Below are 16,861 nucleotides of genomic sequence, written 5' to 3'. Positions count from 1 at the left end.
GTTTCTTTGGCTTTTAGAACTATTGTATAGTTCAGGGTCATCTGGATGTGCAATGCTAGTTTATAGAATTTCATTTCAATTGAAATCTTAGAGTTAACAGAAGATACTTACTTTTTTGTAGGATAGTTTTAATGTTGATCTAATTCCAGTTTTGTATGTTTATGATTGTCTTCATATCTGTTTTAGTGATTTTTTTTTATATCTTTTGTACCATATGTTTTGCTTTTAATATCCTTCATTCCGTAACTCATTTTTATTGTATTTAATGGAAGCTGACAATATGATATCAAAATAAATTAATAAAAATAAACCTAGCTGACAATATTTTAGAATATGCACACAGGACACAGTAAAACGGTCTCCACTAGATCAGTATAATAGTAGTGAAAGTGGGGGGAGATGAGTCTGGGGATGGGATTCCCTAAGTAGGAGAAAGCTGTGTGCCAGAGACCCTTGCTCAGTCCAGATAGGGGATGCAGCAATAGAGACAAATCTGGTCCCAGTTTACAGTGTTAGGACCAAGAAAAGGCAGGAGGAAGGTGAACAGAAACAAGGTCAGTGAGCTGGATTTGAACTGCTATCCCAGTGTTTCTGGACTCAGTGCTGTAGCTTTGGAGTGGAACGGCTTCTGTGGTATCCTAAAGTCTAATACCTAAACTTTCCTATAGCTGATGTACGGAGGAGCAGAAGGGCTGAATGTGTGTGTTAAGCACAGACTGTGAATATCTGACAGTCCGCCCCTTTCACTCCCTACTGCCTGAAAATGAGAGAAGGGAGGGCAGAGAGACAGAGAGAGCACGGAGAGAGTGAGTGCAGGACGGGGGGGAGTGAGAAAGAGAGAGAGGCGTGCAAAGATGGGTGAGAGTGCAGCACAAAAAAAAAAAAAAGAGGAGGTAGAATGACCGGTCAGAGAGGGAGGGGAAGGTAGAGTGGGGCAGAAAGAGAGGGAGGGGAAGTGAGAGAGCAGGACGGGGAGGAAGGTAGGGTGAGTGAGAGTGCAAGACAGAGAGCGAGAGGAAAGTGCAGGGTGGGGGTGGAGGGAGCGAAAGGGAGGGAAGGTGAGTGAGAAGGGCGGAGGGGGAGGGGGAGGGATAGAGAGAGCCGGGCAGAGCCGCAGGAAGATTAAGTCGCCTGGCAGGGAATCTATTCAGCTCGGCAGCGGCTTTTCTCTTTCCACCGTTCGCTCCTGCGTCCCTTACTTTGCAGTTTGAAAGTATTTTTTTTTTTTAATCACATCTGCCCCTTTTTTTTTTTCAGCTTCCTGGGGGACAATTTGCCTTATACAAAACAACCGACTGACAACTTTTTTCCTTTTAGTTTGAACATTTCTTTCTCTATTTCTGGGAGCGTGTCAGCTTTTTTTTTTTTCCCCGGAACGTGATTCTGTTCCTGCTTCTCCCTCCCGGTTTTTTTGTGTGTGGGGTTGTTTGTTGGGTTTTTTTTTTTTTTTTTTTGTGTCACGCTGGGCCCAAACTCCTCCAGCGATCGGCGCGGAGGGAGCTGGTGAATCCTCCCCCCCACTTGATTTCCCAAGCAGATCGGCGGGCTGCGGAATGTAAACTTCTTTTGCCAGGCTCGGGAGCGGCGCGGGGCAGGTGTCCCGGCCAGATGTGGCAGGCGAGGCGGCGGCTGCTGCTGCTGGAGGAGTCCGCCTGCCGTCGGAGCGCCGCCGGGAAGCCGGGAGCGGACCGGAGATCTGCCCAGGTGGGTTTCATCCCTCCCTTCTCGCTCGGTGTGGCAGATCCCTGGCAGGGTGCGGGTACAGCAGCAGCTGGGCACAGTCTGCGGAGCTGGCACTTTAAGGCTGCCGTCCAGCCCGGGGGCCCTGGGGGAGAGTCCGCTCTCCGGCTTCGTAGGGCTTGTTGTGCCTGGGATGGGATGGACCTTTGGGAGAGGTTTTTTTTTTTCTTACTGCCTGATGGAGGAAGAAGGCTAGAGAGGGAGCCCTGCCAGAGATCTGTCCGAGTGACTTACACTTCACGCAGCTCTAGTGCTGGAAGGGGAGCTCCGCCTGTCCCAGGGCTGTGAGGGCTTCTGCAGCTCTCCGGGATGTGGCCCTCGACCACCGGCAGCATTGGATGCCAGGTTTTACTGACTGACTAGCCCTGGTATTAGTCTGATGAATCTTACACTGCAGATTTAAAAAAAAAAAAAAAAAAAGGAACTTTATTTTCTGTGAGACATGAGGGAAGAAATAATTTGCATTTTTGTCTGTTACTTTTAACTTCTCACTGTGCCCCCTTGTGCTGTGTCAGGGTGAATGGTAATGTTCATGACCGAGAGCTTAATTACATTACATAAGCAATTCCTATACAGCTCTGCCTCTACTCACCTATAATAACATACACACCTCTACCAGTGCAGCTTGTTCTTGCACACCGGTATGATCTTCCCCCTCCACTATTAAACCTCACTTCTTTCCTACAGCACCCCCCGTTACACTAGTACCTGCCCTCCACCCCATTACACCTCAGTCTTTGCCTGCAGCACCTCCTGCTATTCCAGGGCTGGAATTCCTCTCTTAAGCAATGCAGTATTACATATTTTATACCAGACTAGGCACAGCACAAAAGTGCCAACTTCCCACACACACTGCCCCACCATAGAATAGGGACAGCTGGGGCGACAGCAGTGCAAGTTTCACACACACACACACACACACAATAGGCAGCAGTGTGAGCTTTCATCACACCCACTGCCCCACCACAGGACAAGTACAGTACAAGCAGCGGCAATGCAAGTTTTCCTCAGAAACACACATACACAGGAGCAGACAGCATCAGCACTGCCTGGCAGGCCTCCCTCAAAAACTCACACATATGTACAGCACAGGCAGCAGCAGCAGTGCAAACTTTTCTGTCACACTCACTGGCCCGCTACAGAACACTGGACAGCATGGCAGCGGCAGTTAGATTCAATGCCAGGCTAACCAGCACCCCAAGCAGTCTGTGAGGGGGAGAGGTCTGCTTTTCAAGTTCCGGCTGGTTACTGGAGAACCTCGTCTGGTGATCCAACAAGCCAGGGCCCCCCGTCTCACACTAGCTGTCTGCACCTGCGGCATGGTGTGCAGGAGTCCTGTCCTTGGATAAGGCACGTGGGCGCCCCCCTGGGTCTGGGGCCCCAAGCAGCCATTCATCTCGCCTTCCCCTTCTGATGGCCTTACACACATGCACACACACACACACACACACACTACCCCACCCCAGAACAAAGACAGCAAGGTAGCGGCTGTGTAAGCTTTCCTCACTCATACATATGTACAGCACAAGGCAGCAGCAGCAGCAGTGCAGGCTTCTGTCACACTCTCTGCCCCAAATACAGAACAGGGTCAGAAGAAGAGCAGTGGGAGTCAGACTCATTCCTAGGCTAACTGGCACCCCAAGCAGTCCATGGGGGGGGGGGGGGGGGGGGGGGAGGGGGGTCCACTTCCAAAGTTCCAACTGGCTGTAAAATGAGTCCCTTACAATGGCACAGCCAGTGGGGGCCCCCTCCAGTGATGCAGCTGAATACTCAATGCCTGCACTTGCGGCATGGTGTGCTGGAGCCCTGCCCTCAGACAAGGCACATCGGTGCCCCAGGTGGTTGCCCATCTCGCCCAGCCATTCCGACAGCCATGGTGACAGTGCAAATCTCCCTCCCTCCCTCACACAGACATACACACACACACAATGTAACATCAAAGCATCTGAACCATGATCTAGTGAGAACACCATGTGAGATGTAATAATACACATCCATGCAATGTTAATCTAAGTCCTTTCTGTTGAACCTACTAGTGTGTTTGTTGGTGATGTGGGCACTGCAGTGGTGAGGAGGAGAGCTATCAGTGATGTGAGTACTTTATTGGTGAGGAGGAGAGCTAACAGTGATGTTCTTTCTCCTGGTGTTGTGGGCACTTTAGTGGTGAGGAGGAGAGCTAACAGTGAGGTTGTTTCTGTTGGTGTTGTGGGCATTTTAGTGGTGAGGAGGAGAGCTAACAGTGATGTTCTTTCTCCTGGTGTTGTGGGCACTTTAGTGGTGAGGAGGAGAGCTAACAGTGAGGTTGTTTCTGTTGGTGTTGTGGGCACTTCAGTGGTGAGGAGGAGAGCTAACAGTGATGTTCTTTCTCCTGGTGTTGTGGGCACTTTAGTGGTGAGGAGGAGAGCTAACAGTGAGGTTGTTTCTGTTGGTGTTGTGGGCATTTTAGTGGTGAGGAGGAGAGCTATCAGTGATGTCCTTTCTGTTGGTGATGTGAGTACTTTACTTTAGTAGTGAGGAGGAGAGCTATCAGTGAGGTTCTTTCTGTTGGTGATGTGAGTACTTTAGTGGTGAGGAGGAGAGCTATCAGTGAGGTTCTTTCTGTTGGTGATGTGAGTACTTTAGTGGTGAGGAGGAGAGCTATCAGTGAGGTTCTTTCTGTTGGTGATGTGAGTACTTTAGTAGTGAGGAGGAGAGCTATCAGTGAGGTTCTTTCTCTTGGTGATGTGAGTACTTTAGTGGTGAGGAGGAGAGCTATCAGTGATGTGAGTACTTTAGTGGTGAGGAGGAGAGCTATCAGTGATGTCCTTTCTCTTGGTGATGTGAGTACTTTAGTGGTGAGGAGGAGAGCTATCAGTGATGTGAGTACTTTAGTGGTGAGGAGGAGAGCTATCAGTGAGGTTCTTTCTGTTGGTGATGTGAGTACTTTAGTAGTGAGGAGGAGAGCTATCAGTGAGGTTCTTTCTCTTGGTGATGTGAGTACTTTAGTGGTGAGGAGGAGAGCTATCAGTGATGTGAGTACTTTAGTGGTGAGGAGGAGAGCTATCAGTGAGGTTCTTTCTGTTGGTGATGTGAGTACTTTAGTAGTGAGGAGGAGAGCTATCAGTGAGGTTCTTTCTGTTGGTGATGTGAGTACTTTAGTGGTGAGGAGGAGAGCTATCAGTGATGTGAGTACTTTAGTGGTGAGGAGGAGAGCTATCAGTGAGGTTCTTTCTGTTGGTGATGTGAGTACTTTAGTGGTGAGGAGGAGACCTATCAGTGAGGTTCTTTCTCTTGGTGATGTGAGTACTTCAGTGGTGAGGAGGAGAGCTATCAGTGATGTGAGTACTTTACTGGTGAGGAGGAGAGCTATCAGTGAGGTTCTTTCTGTTGGTGATGTGAGTACTTTAGTGGTGAGGAGGAGAGCTATCAGTGAGGTTCTTTCTGTTGGTGATGTGAGTACTTTAGTGGTGAGGAGGAGAGCTATCAGTGAGGTTCTTTCTGTTGGTGATGTGAGTACTTTAGTGGTGAGGAGGAGAGCTATCAGTGATGTCCTTTCTGTTGGTGATGTGAGTACTTTAATGGTGAGGAGGAGAGCTATCAGTGATGTGAGTACTTTAGTGGTGAGGAGGAGAGCTATCAGTGATGTCCTTTCTGTTGGTGATGTGTACTTTAGTGGTGAGGAGGAGAGCTATCAGTGATGTGAGTACTTTAGTGGTGAGGAGGAGAGCTATCAGTGAGGTTCTTTCTGTTGGTGATGTGAGTACTTTAGTGGTGAGGAGGAGAGCTTTCAGTGATGTCCTTTCTGTTGGTGATGTGAGTACTTTAGTGGTGAGGAGGAGAGCTATCAGTGATGTGAGTACTTTAGTGGTGAGGAGGAGCGCTATCAGTGATGTCCTTTCTGTTGGTGATGTGTACTTTAGTGGTGAGGAGGAGAGCTATCAGTGATGTGAGTACTTTAGTGGTGAGGAGGAGAGCTATCAGTGATGTCCTTTCTCTTTTTGATGTGAGTACTTTAGTGGTGAGGAGGAGAGCTATCAGTGAGGTTCTTCTGTTGGTGATGTGAGTACGTTAGTGGTGAGGAGGAGAGCTATCAGTGATGTCCTTTCTCTTTTTGATGTGAGTACTTTAGTGGTGAGGAGGAGAGCTATCAGTGAGGTTCTTTCTGTTGGTGATGTGAGTACTTTAGTGGTGAGGAGGAGAGCTATCAGTGATGTGAGTACTTTAGTGGTGAGGAGGAGAGCTACCAGTGAGGTTCTTTCTGTTGGTGATGTGAGTACTTTAGTGGTGAGGAGGAGAGCTATCAGTGATGTCCTTTCTCTTGGTGATGTGAGTACTTTAGTGGTGAGGAGGAGAGCTATCAGTGATGTGAGTACTTTAGTGGTGAGGAGGAGAGCTATCAGTGAGGTTCTTTCTGTTGGTGATGTGAGTACTTTAGTAGTGAGGAGGAGAGCTATCAGTGATGTCCTTTCTCTTGATGATGTGAGTACTTTAGTGGTGAGGAGGAGAGCGATCAGTGAGGTTCTTTCTGTTGATGATGTGAGTACTTTAGTGGTGAGGAGGAGAGCGATCAGTGAGGTTCTTTCTGTTGGTGATGTGAGTACTTTAGTGGTGAGGAGGAGAGCTATCAGTGATGTGAGTACTTTAGTGGTGAGGAGGATTACCCACTTTTTTCACACAGGCCACCAGAAAAGTTTTGTTTGACAACTGCTAGTCACTTCTCAGGTGAGCTCCTTCTTGATGTATCCGAAATTTTTTAGGGACTCACCGGGTCACCATGCCTTGAGCCATACAGCCGGAGCTGCCAAGTGACCCAATTTGTGGAGGCTAGGCCAGGGTTTCGAACTTTCAGTTCACAATGCACTGTGGTGTTTTTAGTCCTGCTTTTCTTTTTTTTTTTTTATTTGAAATGAGCATTAGAAAACCAGTAACAACCACACATGCCTTCAGAGCGCCTTCAACTTCAGGGCAGAAAACTAGCATTTCTGTCCTGTAGTGAGTTTTGTTTTTTTCCAGCGCTGGATGGCTGCCTGTAGTTATAAGTCACTTGGACGCAGTGTTGGCAGAATATATCAGGAGGGGATGAGAAAACCAGGACTGGTCTAAAGGCTCCCTCCAGAAACCAAAAGCTGAGGTATCCTGGTCTGGGGGGGTGCATCCACAGAGAGGGGGCTTTCACTTAGTACTTGAGCTGGCTGGGATCCCTAGCCCTAGAGGTGAAAGCAGAGAGTTTTATCATCTCTCTCCTACCCCTCTCCCAAGGAGTAATTTACTGATCCACCATCCGGGGGTGGGGGGAATCGTGTGCAACTAGCATGAGGTCAGCCTGCAGGCCTCCCAGAGTATTGTTTTACCTGAGGACAGTCTGCTTACAGGCTGCTCCGTACAAGTTAAACTTTACTGGCAGTGAAGCTGGAGAAGGAGCTCCAGGAACATAAATTGCCAGCATGACAGGTGCTTGGCCTCTGATGCAAAGGGGGCAGTGCCAGCTTCTGAGCTGAGGCCGGGAAGGGGCCAGGCTGGGAAAGGGAAGGCTGTAAATAAAAGTGATCAGACTGGTCAGAGGTGGCCAAAGGGAGTATGCCCTGTCCTGTCCTGGCCTAGTAAAGGAATGTTTCCCGTCTGTCAGCCGCACGGGTGCAGCCTGCATCTACCTCTCTGCTACCCAACCCTGTATCTGTCTATCCATCCATCTCAGTCTCCCTAATACCCAGAGATCCATCTGTCTGTCTGTCTGTCTGTGGTGACTGCTCTCTCTTCAGCCACAGCGATATCTATCTGTCTCTGTCTCTGTCTCGCTCCGTCTGATGAACTCACCACCTCTCTCTGCAGCACTGTCAGTCTTTTTCATCTTACACGCTCTCAGTAACCAGAGCTCTTCATACTGGAATAGTTTTCTCCTAGAATGCCCATTTTACAGTACCCGTCGTTCCTTTATTTCTGTGCTGTGTTTCAATGACATCTAGTGCTGAAAAATTGGGTCCATGAAAAGTAATAGCAGGTAACCATTTTGCCTGTTATTATTATTATTTTATGTGAATTATGTGTGTATTTTGTGCACCATCTTGGGCAATTCCTCGGCACTGGGAAGGTAGTTAACAAGGGATTTCAAATGAATAAAATAAATGCATAGTTTGTCTGTACTATATACCCTGCTTGTGTGCTATACACTTGCATTCTTTGAGCCTGATTTACTAAGGCTTTTCTCCTATTCTGTGTCTATGGGAAAAAACTTATGGGCCGATACAGTAAACCGCGTGGGAGAGCCGGCAAGCGCCTGCTCTCCCAACACGCGCCCAGGCCACTCTCCTGGGCATGCGATTCACTAAGCAAAGGTATGCAAATTAGGGCTCGCGGTAATAAGGAGGCGCTAGGGACACTAGCGCGTCCCTAGTGCCTTCTTATTGATAGAAGCTGTGGCTGTCAGCGGGTTTGACAGCCGACGCTTAATTTTACCGGTGTTGGTTGTCAAACCCACTGACAGCCACAGGTTCGGAAAACGGACGCCGGCAAAATTGAGCGTCTGTTTTCCAACCCGCTGGCCGTGGGCAGATTTATATATTTATTTATTTTAGTTTTGGGGTTTTGTTTTTTTTTTAATTTTTTTTTTTTTTTTGTGGCCTCCGACTTAATATCGCTATGATATTAAGTCGGAGGGTGTCTGCTTTTCTGTACATTTGCCCAGTGCTGGCCGAAATTAAAATATGCGGCTTGGTTGCACATTTAACTTTCCAGATCACATGGGACTAACTAATAGGCTCATCAACATTTGCATTTGCATGTTGCAGGCGCTATTAGTTTCGGGGGGGTAGGGGGTTGGCCGCGTGTTTTCGACGAGCTATTACCCCTTACTGTATAAGGGGTAAAAATAGCACATCAAAAACGCGCGGCCAAACAGGGGTTAACGGTGCACTCGGTCGAGCGCACCATACTGCATCGGCCCGTTAGTAAGTCTGGCCCTTTGTCTGCAGTGTATGTATACAGTATGTCTGTCCGTCTGTCTGTCATCAACCAAAGAGGAAGAGTCACATGTGGTCATTGTGAGGGAATTTCACCTCCTGGAAGTGAGAGAAAGGGAGCAGGGGAGCGATAGAGGAAAAGCAAGAAAGAAAGAGATACTAAGAGAGAGAGAGAGTGAGGGAATGTTAAAGAATTATTTTTTTTTCCAATGTACTAAGCATTTTTCCCATAGACACAAAGTGAGATAAACCGTTTAGTACATCTGTGCCATATGTAATGCTTTGACAACAATGTACAAATTCTGATGCTAATAAAGTTTCATGAGAACATAAGACGTGCCATGCTGGGTCAGACCAATGGTCCGCTGAGCCCAGCATCCTGCCTCCACCGGGTGGCCAATCTGGGTCGCTTGAAAGACGAAACCAACAACTCCTAATGGGGAGACCTATTCACTGTTCCCTCCCAGCAGTAAGAGGTGTTGTCTCCCCAAGCTTGCTGGCCAATAGTTGTTAAGGGGCCTTAATCTGAATGTGATCGAGGCTGAGAGACAAAGCAAGAGACAAACCTGATGTTTAAATTAGATACTCTAATTATGAGGTCAAAATTGCAGACTATTAATTGTTACTAAGTAGCAGCTTACCCTGTACTTGTACCTTTCTCATACCAACATCTGGACGCTCTTAAACCAGCAGTACCAGTAAAAATATTTTATATTACTGGCAGTAAGAACAAAATCATGGGGATCAATATTCAAAACTGGCTGATTAAATAACTTAATCAGCTAGAACATATCCGGCTAAGTTACGATGTATATTCAGCTGCACAGCTATGCTGCTGAATATATCCATATAACTGAGCGCTTAGCTGGATAAGTCTAAGCGGCTAAGGTTAGACCTGCTCTATGACACGCCTAAGCTTAGCTGTAGAATTTATGTGGCTAAGTCCGAATATTGGCAGGTGGCCGCAAAAATTGTATGGCTAACTCATTCCATCCCGATCTACCCACTGCTCACCCACAACTTATACTTATATGGCTAACCTTTTAGCTATTTAAGGGATTTATATGACTAAGCATCGGCCGCTGAATGAGGGCGCATATTCAGCGGCCACTTCTTAGATGCATAAGTCCCGCTTATCCTGCTAAAGAGCGCTGAATGAGCTCTGAATATTGATTTCATGATGTTTCCAAAGAAATGGAAGCTTATGAGATATATAGGCATGTCTGTCTGTCTGTCTGTCTGCTTCTCCCCCAAAATAACTTTTGTGTTTAGTGACCTATCTATACTAGATTTTCAGCACATGTCAGAAGTCTAAGGGGATCCTGACAAGAGCATTGTTTTATTTCCATATACCCACGTGGATGTGCATTTCCCAGAAAATAGGTTCTGTATTTCTGCATGGAACATGCTGTCCATTTCTGAGGAGATACCGGTGTGTAAAATGTTCTAAAGCTCCTCCAGCTTAATTATTTGCACCAGCATCAATCCAAGTAAGTCTGAGCACTTCTGGTGCTGATCCTTGTCCAAGCCCCATGCTGATACAAGTACAGCATGAACACAGCACGGACAACTGTAGCGTGGAGGTGTCCAGCTGATACATGTAAAGCAGGAACAGAGCATAACAGCAGAAGTGCAGTCTCAAAGGAGATTTTATTTAACAGATTATATAAATGTAAGAAATAATATACACCATGATAGAAAATAAAGAAGACATAGGAATAAGATCAGTGAAAGTGAGTGAGTCAAAGCAGGCGTAAAAACAGAGTCCTGGTTTTACCCCATTATTACCTATGGACCTGTGGTTCTGATTTCCCTTAGAAAAGCCCAGGCAGGCAGTGGCATAAAACCAAAATCAACCCCTCCTCAAAAAAATGGAGCTAGTTACAACCCTAAGTGAGAATGAGAGCTCAAAGAAGAGAGGAAACTTAGCTTCCCTTCCTACCTTTCTCCCCAAAAAGAACAGGGAATTTTAAAGACAAATTTGGCATATTTTGTGAAACAGTGCATGACTGAGCCGCCTGCCACTCACCCCCCTGTGTTGATGAGTAGCCCCTCTGGGCTGAGGTTTACTGCCTTCCTCTCAGTTTCAGTCTGTGCCCTTGTATTGTTTTGATGGGACTCAGGGCTGACCCACATCCTGATCTGTGATCTGAGCTCTCTATTATCTAACCACGGTCTCACCTTTCACAAGGACCCTTTTACAGCATGTGACAAAGAGAAACAGAAGCTGGGAAGGAACAGCTGCCTCATGGCTGAAAGGTGATCCACCAAGAAGCAAGTCTCGTTGCCCCCTTCCCCTCCTTCCCCCCCTTCCATTCCTCTTCCTAGCATTCTCCGGACTCCTGATGACTCTTGTTGTGTACGGTGAGGAGTTAGGCAGCTGTAGCCCTGTCCGCAGAGAGAGGCAGGAGGGGGGTGGAGGTGCTAATGGATTTCACATATTGTGTTGAACGATTAGACTTGTTTGATATACCGGTCATGTACTCAGAAGCTTTGGTGGTAAATTAGTTAAGTTCTAGGAGTGGAGGGAAAGATGGATGGACGAAAGCAGAGATCAGTCCGGGACGATGCCACAAAAAATGGTTAAGGTCTGAGCGGCAATGCGGGCAAAGTGAAGAAAAAGGTTTTGAGTACACAGAGAACCGAGGTGCCAGGTTTGCCAGCTTTCAGTGTGGAGACAACCCCTGATGATGGTAAAGAGGCTGCTTGGGAGAGCTGTGCTTGTTGGGGATAGGGGCTCACTCAGCTCTCCAGATTGTGCTGGAACTGTGTGGTCTCGAACATGCCAGATAGTCCAGAAAAACGCAGAAAGCAAAGGACAAATTGTTGGAGATGCCAGCAAACATCTGGAAACTCGGACTGATAGGAAGAGGGAGCTTTTCACAGAGGGTGCACAGGTGGCTCTGGCGGGCGTGTTTTTCGGCGTTGGCAGTGCCTTTGACACTCTGCTCCGTGCAGTATTAGCGCAGTGCTCTGGCACCGATAATGGAATGCTATTTCAGGACACCCGGAATAGGTAATTAGAAGGGACAAATTTGTCCGCATTCCAGTAACTCTCAGTGTTGGCCTCTTGTACCATGCACACTCTAGTTCCTTCTGGGAGTTGTTTTAACAAGTTGCTATAGATTCTGTGAGGTAGGAGGTGAAGGTAGCAGGCAGCGGCCCTCTCCTCACATCTGCAGCCTTCCATCTATCCCTCTAGCCTTTCCCTGCTACCTTATCTGCTATTTATTTATTTACAAACATTTGATATTCTGCTTTTTGCCAGGTTTGGTCTCAAAACGGATTACAGACAATTTAAGATTTAAATAGGTATAACCAGATTAATGTAGTTAGCACTGCAAGCCATTGCCATGGCTTAAGGACCCGGTGTTGGGAATTCTAAAATTCTTCCTGAGCTTGCTGGGGAAAGGCCTGGTTGAATGTCCATGCCTTGGCTTTTTTTTTTTCCGGAAAGTGAGGTAATTTGGTTCCCAGTGGATGGGAAAAAAAACCTCATTCCGGATCTTGGGAGCGTAGCAGCTGAAGGCTCTTAGTCTTGTGCAGTTCAGTTCGTCAAGGGTGGGGAAGAAAGAAAGGCCTTTTGTGAGGATCAGAGGCTCTCTAGCTGAGGTGAAGAAGGCAAGCAGACAGGTGAGATATTCCGGGGCTTCTTTGTTCCCTCTGTGCTGTGCGCATGTGTAGGTGACACAGGCGATGAACTCCCATGCACATGGCAAAATGTAGCATACACAGGAAATCCTGATATTATTTGCATTATACTGGCTGGTAGTGCACACATGTGAAATCTGCTTATAAAAAAGTTGCACACAAAAAAATATTTGCACATGCAGCCTTTCAAAATTTTAGCGGCAACATTGTCTGCTCATGCAGTTTTGTATCCTATCACCTAAAGATATTCCAGTATCCTACTCTCTTTTACTTGCCCCCTAGATCTATCTGTAAAACCTGACAGCACCTGAACAGATGTGAAGGATGGTAGCAGGGGACAGGGCCAGATTCAAGACTATGGCACCCATAGGCAGAGGATCGGGGGCAGGGGCCTTTGTCCCCAGAAATCAAAGAACAGGAGGCGGTGTCCCAGTTTGTGGGTGCCTTCTGAATTTGGCACTCTAAGCATGTGCGTGTTTTGCCTATTCCTAAAATTCAGCCCTGGAGGGGAGGGCAACTTTCAGATTTGCTATTTGGAGTGAGATCTTTGAACAGTTGAGGTGGGAATCAGCCTCATGTCTCTGAGAGACACTGATTTCCAGGAGCTAGACAGAATTTCTTGTAGTAGTAAGCGTGGGGGAAAAAAGTCAAATTTCAGGGAACCACTACAGGGCACTTGGCTTTCCTAATGAGTGCATCCCATGAAAGGACAATAGCAGGGGAGCATCTGAACATGAGCAGATGTGCAAGAAACCTCCAGACACGAACAAGTTAAATCAAATCGTAATGCTCCCTTGACCGCTTACCTTGCGGGGCATTCCTGGGTCCGGATCCAACCTGGCAGGAGCCCCCCTAGGGCAGGCTCCTTGGGTCCTCACGTTCTTGGCACCTGGTGCCTCCACCTGGGGAAGAAAGTTTTAGTGGGTGGGATTTCGCTCCCTTCACCCCATGAAAACAAATAGGACTGTGAACAAGGCTGGCAGAATGTGCATATATATACAGGTTTATTAGACTATATAAGTATATACATTTCTACAGGACTATGTGCATTGCTAGTAGGATGTCAAACAGGACACTTATCTACTCATGGTTAGTAGTCTCAGGCCACGCAACTATATACATTTCTACAAGATAGCAAGAACATTTAATATTTGTCAATTTGGGATTGTTGGCCCCCCACAGTATACCACTATATAGAACAGAAGGGACCTCTTGTGTTCCCGCTTAATCAAGTGTTATTATTATCCTCCCCTTTTTTTATCCCAGGTCTCACCCATGGGATACGGACCTGGGGACCTGGGGACCCATGGGGGGTCCGTATCGAAACTGCTGCCCTCTCCTCTTTGCCGCTTCCGCTCCACTGAGATCCACGCCCTCCTGGGGGACCACTTCATCTGCTGCCAGAGTCCACACCTTCTTCGGAGACTGCTTGATCTGCCACAGGGGTCCCCTTCCTCCTGGGTTAACACACTATCTCCAGGTCTGCCACTGTTCTTTGGTTCTTCTCCCTTGAAAGGCTTTTCCTGGCTTGGGTTTACAGCTCCACTAGGCACATGGCTTGTTTAGTATTCAGTGATTCAGACACTCCATACTCTCAGCTTTTAGTGATTTTAGCTCTGCTAAGCTCATGGCCAGTTATTCAGTTACCCAGCCTGGATGGGTCATCTTCTCTCGGCCAAAAAGCCAAGACCCAGACAGGACCATGGGAAGAGAATGTGTGTATACCTTTCCATCCTAGCTGGCTTTTTTTTTCCTTGTTGGCTGAGAACTGGGTACCCAAGGGTTTGACTCACCTTGTTAGTCAGGGTGAGAATCTGTTTGTTTCCTAGGACTGTTTTTTCAGTATATTTCTCTCATAAAGCCCTCTCTCATACAGAATTCTCCAAATGTAGGACTTTTGCAGTCATACGGTAGTTCTATATGATTTGAAGTGATATTTCACTGCAGGTTATCAACAGTAGTCCAGGGGTCTATGACATGCAAATTCCCCTACCTGAGCCTCTGACTCATCTATTCAATGGTCATTTAAGCACCTTCACAGTAAGAGGTCTGGCAACCTTTTCAATCTCATTCTGGGTTTCCTGGGCTGTTGGCTCATGTTACACAGCTGCAGTGTCCTCTTTTTTTCTTTTTTTTTCTCTGCTGCAGTTCACTTAAATGGTAGCATGCTCTTTACCCTCCCTCCCTTGGGAGGGGGGTTTCAAAGCTAACAGTCCCAGCCTCTGCTGCAGTCTCAGTGGTGTCCCTGCAGCAGTGTGCATGGGAAAGCTCTCCTTGCCTAAGTAATGAATCCAACCAATCCCGCTGAACGTGTTCGGCCCCGCATATTTCCAACCCACATGCTATCAGTTGGAAAGGTGCAAAACAGAAACCCCATTCATCGATGGTTTCAACCAGACCGATCTGCACATTTTAAAGAAGGACATAATGCTTCTCAGAAAAAGCGCGTTACATGAAATTTCCCATCACCATCATATTACTATCACATTCTCACAGCTTTGTACTTTTCCCATGAATCCAAGTGCACATCTCACCTGCTTCTGAGTTTTTCACCAGCTGAAGAGCCATGGAGCAAGCCAAAAGGAAATGCTGAGAACTGAAGGCCTTTCTTCTCCTTTTTTTAGATTTTCTTGTTGGGTTTGAGTTTTTGTGCATTCTCATATATTTCTGGTGTCACCTTTTTGTATTTTGCTCAGATTTATTATGTTTTCAGGGGATTCATTTTCCAGGACTATGATACTTTGCTGCAATGCAAAATTTTCTGTTGCACATTTGATATTCCAGAAAAATCCTTTGATTACATTTCTTTTTTCACTCTTTCACATATTTTGTATTTTGCTTAGCAATTTTCCATTTGGTGGCAGGTGGGTTAAAAATCAGCAGGGTAAATATTTTGGAAATTAGAGTTCTCATGTTATTTTTTGATTCCTATGGGTGCATTTCTCACATACCCTTCACCCACAGATACTACAAGCATTCAGAGCCTCAGTCCAGATACTGAACCCCTCCAGTAAAATGTAACATGAGCAGTTGTGATTTTCTTTTTAAGTATAAATCAGTCCCAAAACTAGACTCTCTTTCACTCTCTTGCTGTCACCATTAGCACCACTATTTAAAATGTGACTCAAGGTCAGTATTCCTCTCTATGTATATTCTTTTCCAAAATCAGAATCCAAATTCCATACAGTCACCAGCCTGTGACAAAAAATGAATCCCCGGGCAGGGAAATAGTATTCTCTATCAAGCTCCTGCCACCCTTCACCCATGTGGCAGAGACAGTCGGATCTTCCCTGCCCCTCTTTCCCGTCCTGGAAGCTCCAGAGAGGGGGAACTGCACACTAACCGGGCCCAGTACAGGGCCTGGTTCTGCAAAGCCAAACAAACAGAACGGAACCAGACCCAGCCTGCACCATGTGCCACTTTTTTCTACAAGCATCTGACATCCAGTCTTGCAAATCCATCCCAAGTAGAGTAACTTACAGTAACTTTACTAGAATTTAGATTTGGCCAATTATTAAATTATCTTTTGGTCTGTGTGCCAATCACAAATTAACTCCAGAGATATTAAGCTCTTACATGAGATAAACCAGAGACAAGGCTGATATGTTAAATATTTAATCTTAGATAAAATATAGCAGCAGAAGTTTCCATTGATATTATTCACACAAATAGTTCCTAACGTAGACTGGGACAAAAGCAGGAAACAAAAACTGGAGTATAAACAGAAAACAAAACTAACCTAAGCCATCATCAGACTAATATGTTAACTGATTGCATATGGCCTTCTTAGGAGATCTGGAAAAGAAGAACCAGTCAGCAGCAGAGATAAGAGAGAAGTGAACATTTTCAGTTTCATCCCAGTGTTCCAGGAACATCCTCACATAGACGGTAGAGATCTCTGACGTACTTTTATTATTTGATACATCTAACCTTTCATCTCAGCTGAAGCCAGCTGGAGGAAACATGTAAGTTCCTTTTCTCAGGCTGCTGGAATGTAAGGCAGTAGGGTCTCTACTCTACAAAACTCCACCCCAGCGCTGGCAGAGCCAACTCTTCCATTAGGCAGGTTTAGGAAATGAATGCTCTAACAAGCACAGAGTATGATACCATTTTAAGAAAAAGACACAAATATTTCTTTGGTATACAGCAGTGTTTCTTGTTTCTCATCTTTTTGACAATTTTCTCAGATTTAGGGAATTGCTTAGCGCACAGCAGTTTTGGGGGTGACACCGGGGGCTTTGTTATGCAGGAGTACACATGGCCCTATTTCGGTGACTCTATTGGCCAGTGCCCCAACTCTCAGAGAACAGCTCCCCCAGGCACAGTGCAAGGAACAGGAGGAGAGGGGGTGAGCCAGGAACAAGAGCAGGGCAAGGAAAAGCCACTCTGCTCCCTAATCCAGCCCCTCCTCTCCTGTTTCCCCTCTCCCTTCCTGTCTGCAGGGAATAGGATGGGAGGAGGTGAAGCTGGAATGGACAGAGCAAAGCTCAAGAGTCACTCTGCTCCCTAATCCAGCCCCTCCTCTCCTGTTTCTC

The 16,861-nt window shown here is 46.6% G+C and overlaps 1 protein-coding gene across 2 annotated transcripts in view; it reads left to right on the top strand.

Moving 5' to 3' along the window:
• The first annotated feature begins 1,121 nt into the window (after positions 1-1,121).
• SEMA3B (semaphorin 3B) overlaps positions 1,122-16,861 on the top strand; it is a 198,126-nt gene continuing 182,386 nt past the window's right edge. The window contains exon 1 of one of the 2 annotated variants that reach the window (XM_029599589.1): positions 1,122-1,704. The gene's annotated coding sequence lies outside the window, so the exon portion shown is untranslated. Of the gene's footprint in view, positions 1,705-7,624; positions 7,718-16,861 lie in introns of those variants that run through there. The other variant, XM_029599591.1, reaches the window with a different exon arrangement.

This window comes from Rhinatrema bivittatum, chromosome 4, assembly GCF_901001135.1.
Source record: "Rhinatrema bivittatum chromosome 4, aRhiBiv1.1, whole genome shotgun sequence".
Lineage (NCBI taxonomy): Eukaryota > Metazoa > Chordata > Amphibia > Gymnophiona > Rhinatrematidae > Rhinatrema > Rhinatrema bivittatum.
The sequence above is the reverse complement of the archived record's forward strand: the minus strand, read 5'-3'. Positions and strand labels throughout refer to the sequence as shown.